Below are 8,678 nucleotides of genomic sequence, written 5' to 3'. Positions count from 1 at the left end.
CTCCTGCCTACCTCCCGCACTGTGATACTCTAATATAGCCGAGGCTGTGTGTGCTGCGCGCGTGTAGCACCTCCCTATTGCACTCTGCAGCAGCAACCCCGAGCCACGGTGAACCAGGAAATGGTGCAGTGGATGGGTGAAGAAATAACCCCTTCAATTTGAATGACCGCGCAGGACTCCTGCAGAAATCGCTTAATTAAGAAATAACCCCTTCAATTTGAATGAAAGTATTTTTTTTTTGACAAAAAAACAACAACAAAAAAGAAAAACTGAAGTAGAATAGGGAAGTTTCAGAAACGTTGGAATTATTGGTCTGACCCCCCCCCCCCCCCCCCCCTCCCTTACACTCCAGCACAGCTCGAGGGACAATCTACAAAATAAGGCTAAAGTATAATTGCTGGCTTCTAACCAGTTGTGTAAAGAGTATTTCATTTTATTTTCATTTAAAATCTGATTTAAGATTTCTATATTCCCCATAGGTAGAAGTGTGTGTAGAAATGCCCTGTGGTGATCGTAATGTGAAATTCAAAGTCAAAAGGACATGTACAATCCAAAGTAAGAAAGATATGTCTTCGTTCATTGTACACCTGCAAGGGTTACATTTGTTATTAAAAGGGGCGTTCTTTTGTGCTTTCCTTTCCATATTAATATTAAGTTTCTTACCGTTTACATTAATACAGGTACATATTAAAAACAAATGAATAAATAAATACGCTTAAGAGACCTAATCACATTCTGTGTTCTAGAACAGTCTAGTCCAACAGTGTAGCTACAATCAGAGGGCGATTAGCTACTATGAGTTTAAACTTTCCAAATAGGTACACATTTGAAGAAATTAGCATTTCCTGAAATATATTAAAAGTGACATTTGCTATCTGCATATTTATAAACAGTGTCTTGCACAAGAAGACTTAAAGTTTATGTCTACAAAGCTGACTTGACGAATGTCCTTTTCAAAGATATCAGATCTGCTGGCACTGTGACGGCAGAGTGGAAAAAATAATTCTAAGAGTCGCTATTATTAGTACAGCTATGGTCCAAACGTATTGCATCACCCGGTGGAATTAACCAATTTTGCTCCATAAAGTCGAATGAATCCTGCTGAATAACGTTACATTAACATATTGAATTACATACCGCTTTGTAGTTTACCATATACTTAACGAAAATTTAAAAAAGTGACCATTCGAAATCTAACATGAAATACTGTACTGCTATTAAGGGTTCCAGTAGACTTTTGATGTATCGTTTTGTAGTTTCTTTGATGATAAATACAATATCTAAATTATGTTAATTAAAAAAAAAAGGTCTCAATCCTAAAATTCTTGGTCCACAGCTGCACTGTTAATAAATAATGTTAATATAAAACAATATAGTTACTGTGCAATGGAAGTATAGAGCAGGTTCATGACACAGCATTGTTTTCTGCCCCATATATTTTTACAGGCACATTCATTCTCCTCGGGTTACAAACTTCCAGTTCTGAAAGATTTCTGCAAGGTGCAAACATTATTGCAGGCAACAGATGTCTTTGATCGGTCGTAATTGTGATCATTTGTAAACAATACGTTAACAGGCAGAAAACATTGTCAAAGAACTAATTAGGGAACAGCCTGTATAAGTACTGTAGATTCTGGATGCAGCCTGACTTTGGCAGACATCCTTACGTCATTACTCAGCGCCCCCTGCTGGGAGAATGTGAACTGGAGGCCCTGGCAGACACTATTAAAGTAACCAAGTGTGTCAGGCAGCACCTACTGCTAGATGTGCAACTTGAAGCCTAAAGGATTTCAATCCAAATATATACAAATCTAGAAAAGAAAAATAAATAAATAAATAAATAAATTTTACTGCAGAGCATTTTCATGTAAGTCGATTTGTGTAGCATACTTCTTTGTTTATATAGCACATCAAATATTTTTTTTTTTGTAATGTAGACATTACTTAAATGAATATACTTCGCTTCTGATTTCTAAAATTGCATGCACATATTTACGGTAAATATGTTTGTTTGTTTTCATGTACCGTGGAAAATTTACAGCATAGAAAAGTGTGATATGGCTAAGCATAGTAAACTGCTATATCACAAATGATATCAGTACTGTATATATATATATATATATATATATATATATATATATATATATATATATATATATATATACTGTCACTCATACCTAGTATTGTCAACCTATAGCTTAGATATGCAACCAACCATTTAGCTCATAATGTTACTTAAATACCAAAATAAATCTTTAACTTTCAGTGGTAATATATATATTTTAAACATTAGTCCGAAACATAAAATGACAAGTGTTGCTCATAAGCACGAGCTACCATTTTGTAGCTTATTATTTTATTGTCGTTTTCAAGTATTATTATTTGGAGTCATCCTGAGTGGTTCTTATGGCACAAACATTGTGTTTTTCTATCTTTTTGATATATTCTATGTTAGGTACGTTGACTCTGGAGTTCAGAAGCTTATCTCGAGTTCTAGTTGCCTGCCATAGACATATGTAACAGGCTAGATCAGCCATAGTGATGAGCCAGAGAGAAATGGCTTACTTTTATAGAAATGTTGGCTGATCTACAATACAATATTTCTAAACCGCATGTTCTATTGTAATAAGACTAGGACTCATAACTTTACTATTGGGAGTCCCAATCCTATGTGTTTATTATTGTAATCTTAATACTCTAGCATCCCAGATGCAATAAATAGGCTGCCAGGGATGGTAATCTCATTTTTGCTTGGCAACAATCTGCTGGCAACAGAAAGCATTTCAGCACCAAACAGCATCAGACTCTGCTCAGCTTGAAGCCCAGGTCTTATTAAGTACCAGCAAGAGTCGTTATCGTGTCAGGTATTTCCACAATAAGACAGTTTTATATCCTTCATTAAATCCATAGTAACAATTAGTTGGAACCCCAATATTTATTTATTTTTCCTAGAATTATTACTGGATTCCCTAAACAGAGAATTCTTTAAAAAAAAAAAAAACAATATGAGAAACGTATATATATATATATATATAATCTATATATATATATATATATAATATATATCTAATATATCCGTTTATGGATCGCGAAATTTTAATTAAAATGATGATTAAAAATACACATTATGGGATCAAATATTAAATATTATGCAAATTCAGAGGGTATAAAGAAGTGCTTTAACCATGGTAATGATGACAAAATGAAAAAGAAAAGAAAAAAGTTCATATAAATTGTTCTGTAGCTGCTATAAAATATAAACACTAAGGTAAAAAGCTAATTCTCCGCAGTAAAAAAAAAAAAAAAGCCTAGAAGTTTTGGGGATTGTTGTTGTTGTTGTATTTTTTATGTATTATCTATATTACCACTGGTATTCCATTAAAGACATATCAAGCTAAAATCCAACTGCACTTGCTGTATACAACCATAGACAGCATGCCAACATTTCTGCAAGGAAAGCGGTGCTAAGATTTAGCAGCTTTCTTCTCACTGCCATGTAATTACTTGATCAGTAGGTAACATGCGTTTGTTACAGTAACAGTTGTCTTAAACATAAATAATGTGAGCCATTGTAGACGCTTGGTTCCCATGTCGTCTCAGCTGACGCATGAGCATGCGGGCCGAGGAATTTTCAAAACAGTCATGTACCTGAGTTCTGTGCGGACTATCACAGGTATTTCCTGATGCCTCTTTTTTTACAAGGGGAAAACCAACTTTCAAAAGTGTATTTGGGCAATAATCTATGAGCTGGACAAACCTGTAACATTTATAAGCTAGTGTGTCCCTGTTGTAAGTCAGTGTCAGTGATGATAGGCAAGACAACAGATCTGACATGATAGGTGTTTGGGTCGCAGGTGCTTCCGCATCTATGACTTCACAAAATACAGAATTTCAGTCGACTCTTGAGATTTACAATATTAAGCTGAAGGAGCACAAAGCCACTTTTCAGGAACAATGACTTGAAACCTGATTGCAGGAGACCGGAAGACCTAGTTTCAGGCAACTTTGTGTTCCCTCAGCTTTAGAAATTGGAGGTAAATGAAGATGAGGTCAGCTCAATTCCCTGACTGAAAAGAGAGGCAGATTTAAATGTACTTGGCTTAAACAATTTGAACACCTTGACTCGCGCACATGGGATCAGTGCATCAGCTAACTCTCCTAACTGTCTGCCCTCAGAGCCTGGAGGCAGCCTCTGCGGAGGGCTTCATTCCACGGCTGAACGCCTGCAGGAATGGATTTTGGATCACCAGCATACTGGGAACCTTCTGCTTCCACATTACTGCTCGCTTGCATCGATAAAGCTATTCAGACTTTTTTATTATTATATTAGTTATTAATGATTCTGCAGAGATGAACAGTCTTTGTCGTCTGTCAATTTTTAAAAAAATTTTTTTCAGTATCCCTGGCCATCGTCCCAGGATCACAGCCTAGACAAGAGTCCCCCTTTTTAATAACGTTTTTGAAGTCCTGGTTTAATAGATCATTATTATTTAATAGTTCTGGGCAGGTTAGGTGGCACATACCCCAAGCTTTTGTTCCTTTCCCCTCTGGAGGCCTGGGTTCAAACCTCAGTAAGCTCACAAGGCAAATTCATTTTGTGGTTTCAGTTAATCTCATATAGACATTAACCCAACAAGCAATTCAACAGCAGTCTCTGCTTGAGAGAGGCCCGGGACTGCATGGCAGTTGGGGGGCCTTCAGGTCAGGATTGAGGTGCACACGATTGCTATGAGGGTGGTGGCTTGAATAGTGCCTGTCCCTCACCTTTCAAGAGTACCATCACAAAAAATAATAAAAATAATAAATAAAAAGAGCATTATCATTCATAGCAGAGAGAAGGAAAGATGTTGTTGTCGAGGTTCTGGGCTCAGCTTCATATTAATAATCCCTGAGATGGTGATAGTTAATCATCCACACCAAGGCTTGCTCATAGCCTCTGAATAAGTCATGTGACAGCACATCTAGTCTATTAAGCAGCAGGAAGAAGAAAGTCAATAAGAATTATTGGAATGGCTGTATTCCTATGCAGTTACTTCCTGAGAAAGGCTTGTGGGCTAAAAATGTTGATTCCTACACCATCACACTTTCTAATACAGTAATTCACTGTATACTGTATTTCCATATTAATCTAGCTGTAAGCATCACTTTTAATTAATTTGGTATGTAATGACCAATACATATATAATGAAATGTATTTTGTGTTTCGACAGCTGAAAAGAGGCCCAGTACTGAATCCCAGAGCAATGTGCTCACAAGCAGTTAGTGCCCCATATCACTAGCCTCCAGTACTGCAGCCTCTGCCTGGTGCTCAATTTTAGAAGCCAAAGAGGTGAATGGAAAGAAATTGGGTATGGTAGTCCTGTATCAATGTACTCAAAGGAAACTGATGCATTACACAAGAGAATGATATCTTTCTAAATGGCTAGCCTACACTTGAGGGTGTACAGGAGAAGCCACTCTGACATTTTAAGAAAAGATTTTCAGGAATCATGTGATCATTCTTGCTATACAATATGAAGATGGAAGAAGGCATTAATATTGCATTACAAGCATTAATAAGCCGAGCCACAATGAAACAAGGCTGGAACATTTTTTCTAGGTTGGGCAGATATGCACAAACAAAAACAACTAGAAGCTCCTTATCTTTTTGCTGTACATTAATTGTGTTTTCAACATGAAGTCTTGAAGTTTGCCACTAGGCATGTGCAGCTGTAATTCCTGTCTCCTCAAACTTATTTTGTATAAAGATCTTCCGCTTATTTGCAGCTGAAGAGCAGTGGTGTAGTCTTAAATTGGCTCTAAAATATTGAACAAGAATTATTACACAAATTCACACGTCCTGAGCATACTGAACTTCTAGTTACACATAATAGGTTATGCATTTATCATGCATTCATCTAATTTCTACAAGTATTTCCGGTGTCTTTCGACATCTTTTCAAATATGATACCTGAGCTGCTTACAGAATATAGAATTGCGTTTTTTTCTTTCTTCTCTCATTTTAAGAGTGTTCTCAAAAATCTGATAACGATCTAAGAAGAATAGAGATTAAGTGCATGTTCAACACGTAAGAACGAAAGGTCTCTAAAATGCAGGTACCCCTTTAAGAGACTCCCTTTGCAATAGCCAAAGCTAGGTTTTCAGATTTGGAACAACAGTTAGGAATTTTACAGCCATTTTTTTTTTTTTTTTTTGATGTGCAACAACAACAGCATTAACAGGGCTACATCAATGTAAACCAACAGTTTACTCATATTGAAAACCAAAAGCTGTTTAATATAATTATATTTGTAAGACATTTTGACAAACTACTTCACAGTATAAGCTTTAAATTGTAAAATCAACTATAAAAAGGCATGTTTTAAACAATGAATCAGCATTGGAGGGAGGGGAGCACATTTACTCTGAATGCTATTGAAAACTTTGTCAAAGCAGTTCCACACAAGTTTAATGGGTCTTTCCTCCATTTAGAAGAGAAAATGTTTCATATTTTGTGCAGTATGGTGCAAATGTTTTGAAAATCTGGCACTCTTCACCCTAAACTGAATTTATTGAATGCACAGTGAAAATGTTGAGCTTATGAGAGGCACACTTGCTATTGCACTCGGCCTTCTCGTTTATTTTGTACATACAGTACAAAAGCAAATATATTTTAAGACCATATTAGAATACGAGAACCGTTTTGAACAAGGCACCGCCGATCGCAGCCTGAAAGAAACGCATATTTCCAGCAAAAGCAAACACGCAGACGCAGATTGTATTTCTCTTCTCACAAAGTCAATGGGCGGGACCACAGCGCTCAGTTTTCAGCTGGCTGCGGCTGTCACGACCCTGATCTCGTGCCGCCATTGGCTCCTGTCTGGAGTCACGTCACAATCATGATTAGAATTGATGATCGGACGTTTTGATTTCATTGTCTGGCTCAGGGACTCAGGAAGAAATCTGCTGAATTCGAGCGTTCGCTTGATTTCTCACAAATTAAGCATTCTCTCAAGGTATTTATCCACTCAATTTTCATACTTTTCACCAGGCGTCACTGCTGCTTCCCGGGAAAGGCACGGGCTGAAACTGCAGTCCAAGTCGGAAAGAAAAACCACAAAAGATATTTAAAGAAAAAGTTTAGTTGTATTCAGGCGCATGGCCTCCAGGGCCTGCAATCTGTATTCGTTTCGGCAGCTCGCCCGGCTTACATCAGCCGAGCTGGCTTTGCAATTGTGAGGAGGCGTCTGCTTTACCACGAGCGATAAGTTTGAAAGTTTAACGCGCTGGTTCCCTGTCGGTGGTTTATATTCCGGCGGTGACCAGTTTTGCCCTTGCCTTGAACTGGGTGGTTATTTTTCTTCTTCCCCACCAAAGCTCTTTGTAATGCAATCAATAGTAAATACAGCAGCCATGCGCAGTGAGGTGACGGTTTACCAGGGAAAGGGCTACGTAACCCTTTCATTGCCACAGCTCGTCTGTGTAAACCACACTTCTAACTGCTTTCATTTTTTGCGCGTTCGTTTTGCTGTTTGTCAATTTGCAGAATAATCGCATGTTAATTGTGCTGTTCACTGTATCCAATATATATATATATATATATATATATATATATATATATATTATTTTTTTTTTATTTGTAACACCGTTTCAGTTGACTGAATTCTGTTTCAGCACGCCATGCAAACGGCCTTTTGGGTTTTGCACATGATCAGACTACTGGTTAACATACAATAAACTTTAGCTAAAACTGTTATGCATTCGTTGTTATATTTCATGTGTGTTTACTTTAAACATTGCAATAAATAACTACATTTTAAATACACTAATATGGCATGTATGGTCTTTCAAAATCTGAAAGAGTATACGTAATTTAAACGGTTATAAATTAATTTACATTTCCTTATAAACACTTAATGAATCAGTTATATTACAAATGATTTGATTAACCTGTATAATTGCTGCTGTGAGCTGCTGCATTTGTTTTGTTGTCATTATTTTTGTTGGTTTGCTAGCGGTGTTTCTAATATTAATTTCTAATATTTGTTTTATTCTAAGCTGCAGTGTACCACGATATTTTCATTTTACTGTCAAATATGATAACCGCAGCGTTTAATGCATGATTCCATAGTTTAGCCTTCCGTGCACTAGACTGTAGAAATTATACATTGTTCAGCATCCGATATTTGTTTACATTCCCAGGATGGCTTAGCTGGAGGCAAACCAGCTTCCTCCTGCCTTAAAAAAAAAAAAAAAAAAAGCTTAGGGAGCCGGGTGTTTGAAAGATATATTTTTTTTTTCTTTCTTCTCTCAAAGCATTCATGTTTCTATCAGTATACCTCTTGAGTCTTGTTAATATTTTAGTTTATCAATTGGCTCGTATGAACACCATAAATGAGTAATAACTAAGGCTTTTAAATCAATTGCCTTGCCTTTTTTAATTTTTTTTTTTTTTTTTAAATTTTAGCTTTATTTACATTAAACATCTGGCCCGCTTTTATTTACATTAACAACTGGCCCAGCTTATATTGTGCTGGAAATCTTTGGGTTTTTCACTTGCTGTTTTTACTTTTTATTTTATTCCAGTTATGTAAATATACAACATCCTGGTACCGTTTGGTTTAGATCACATGACTACTAAAGCGCACTGGAGTTGAAACTGGAACACACTCTTAATTAGGTAGCAGGAAACAACAGCC

This window comes from Polyodon spathula, chromosome 7 (genome assembly GCF_017654505.1).
Source record: "Polyodon spathula isolate WHYD16114869_AA chromosome 7, ASM1765450v1, whole genome shotgun sequence".
NCBI lineage: Eukaryota > Metazoa > Chordata > Actinopteri > Acipenseriformes > Polyodontidae > Polyodon > Polyodon spathula.
The sequence above is the reverse complement of the archived record's forward strand: the minus strand, read 5'-3'. Positions refer to the sequence as shown.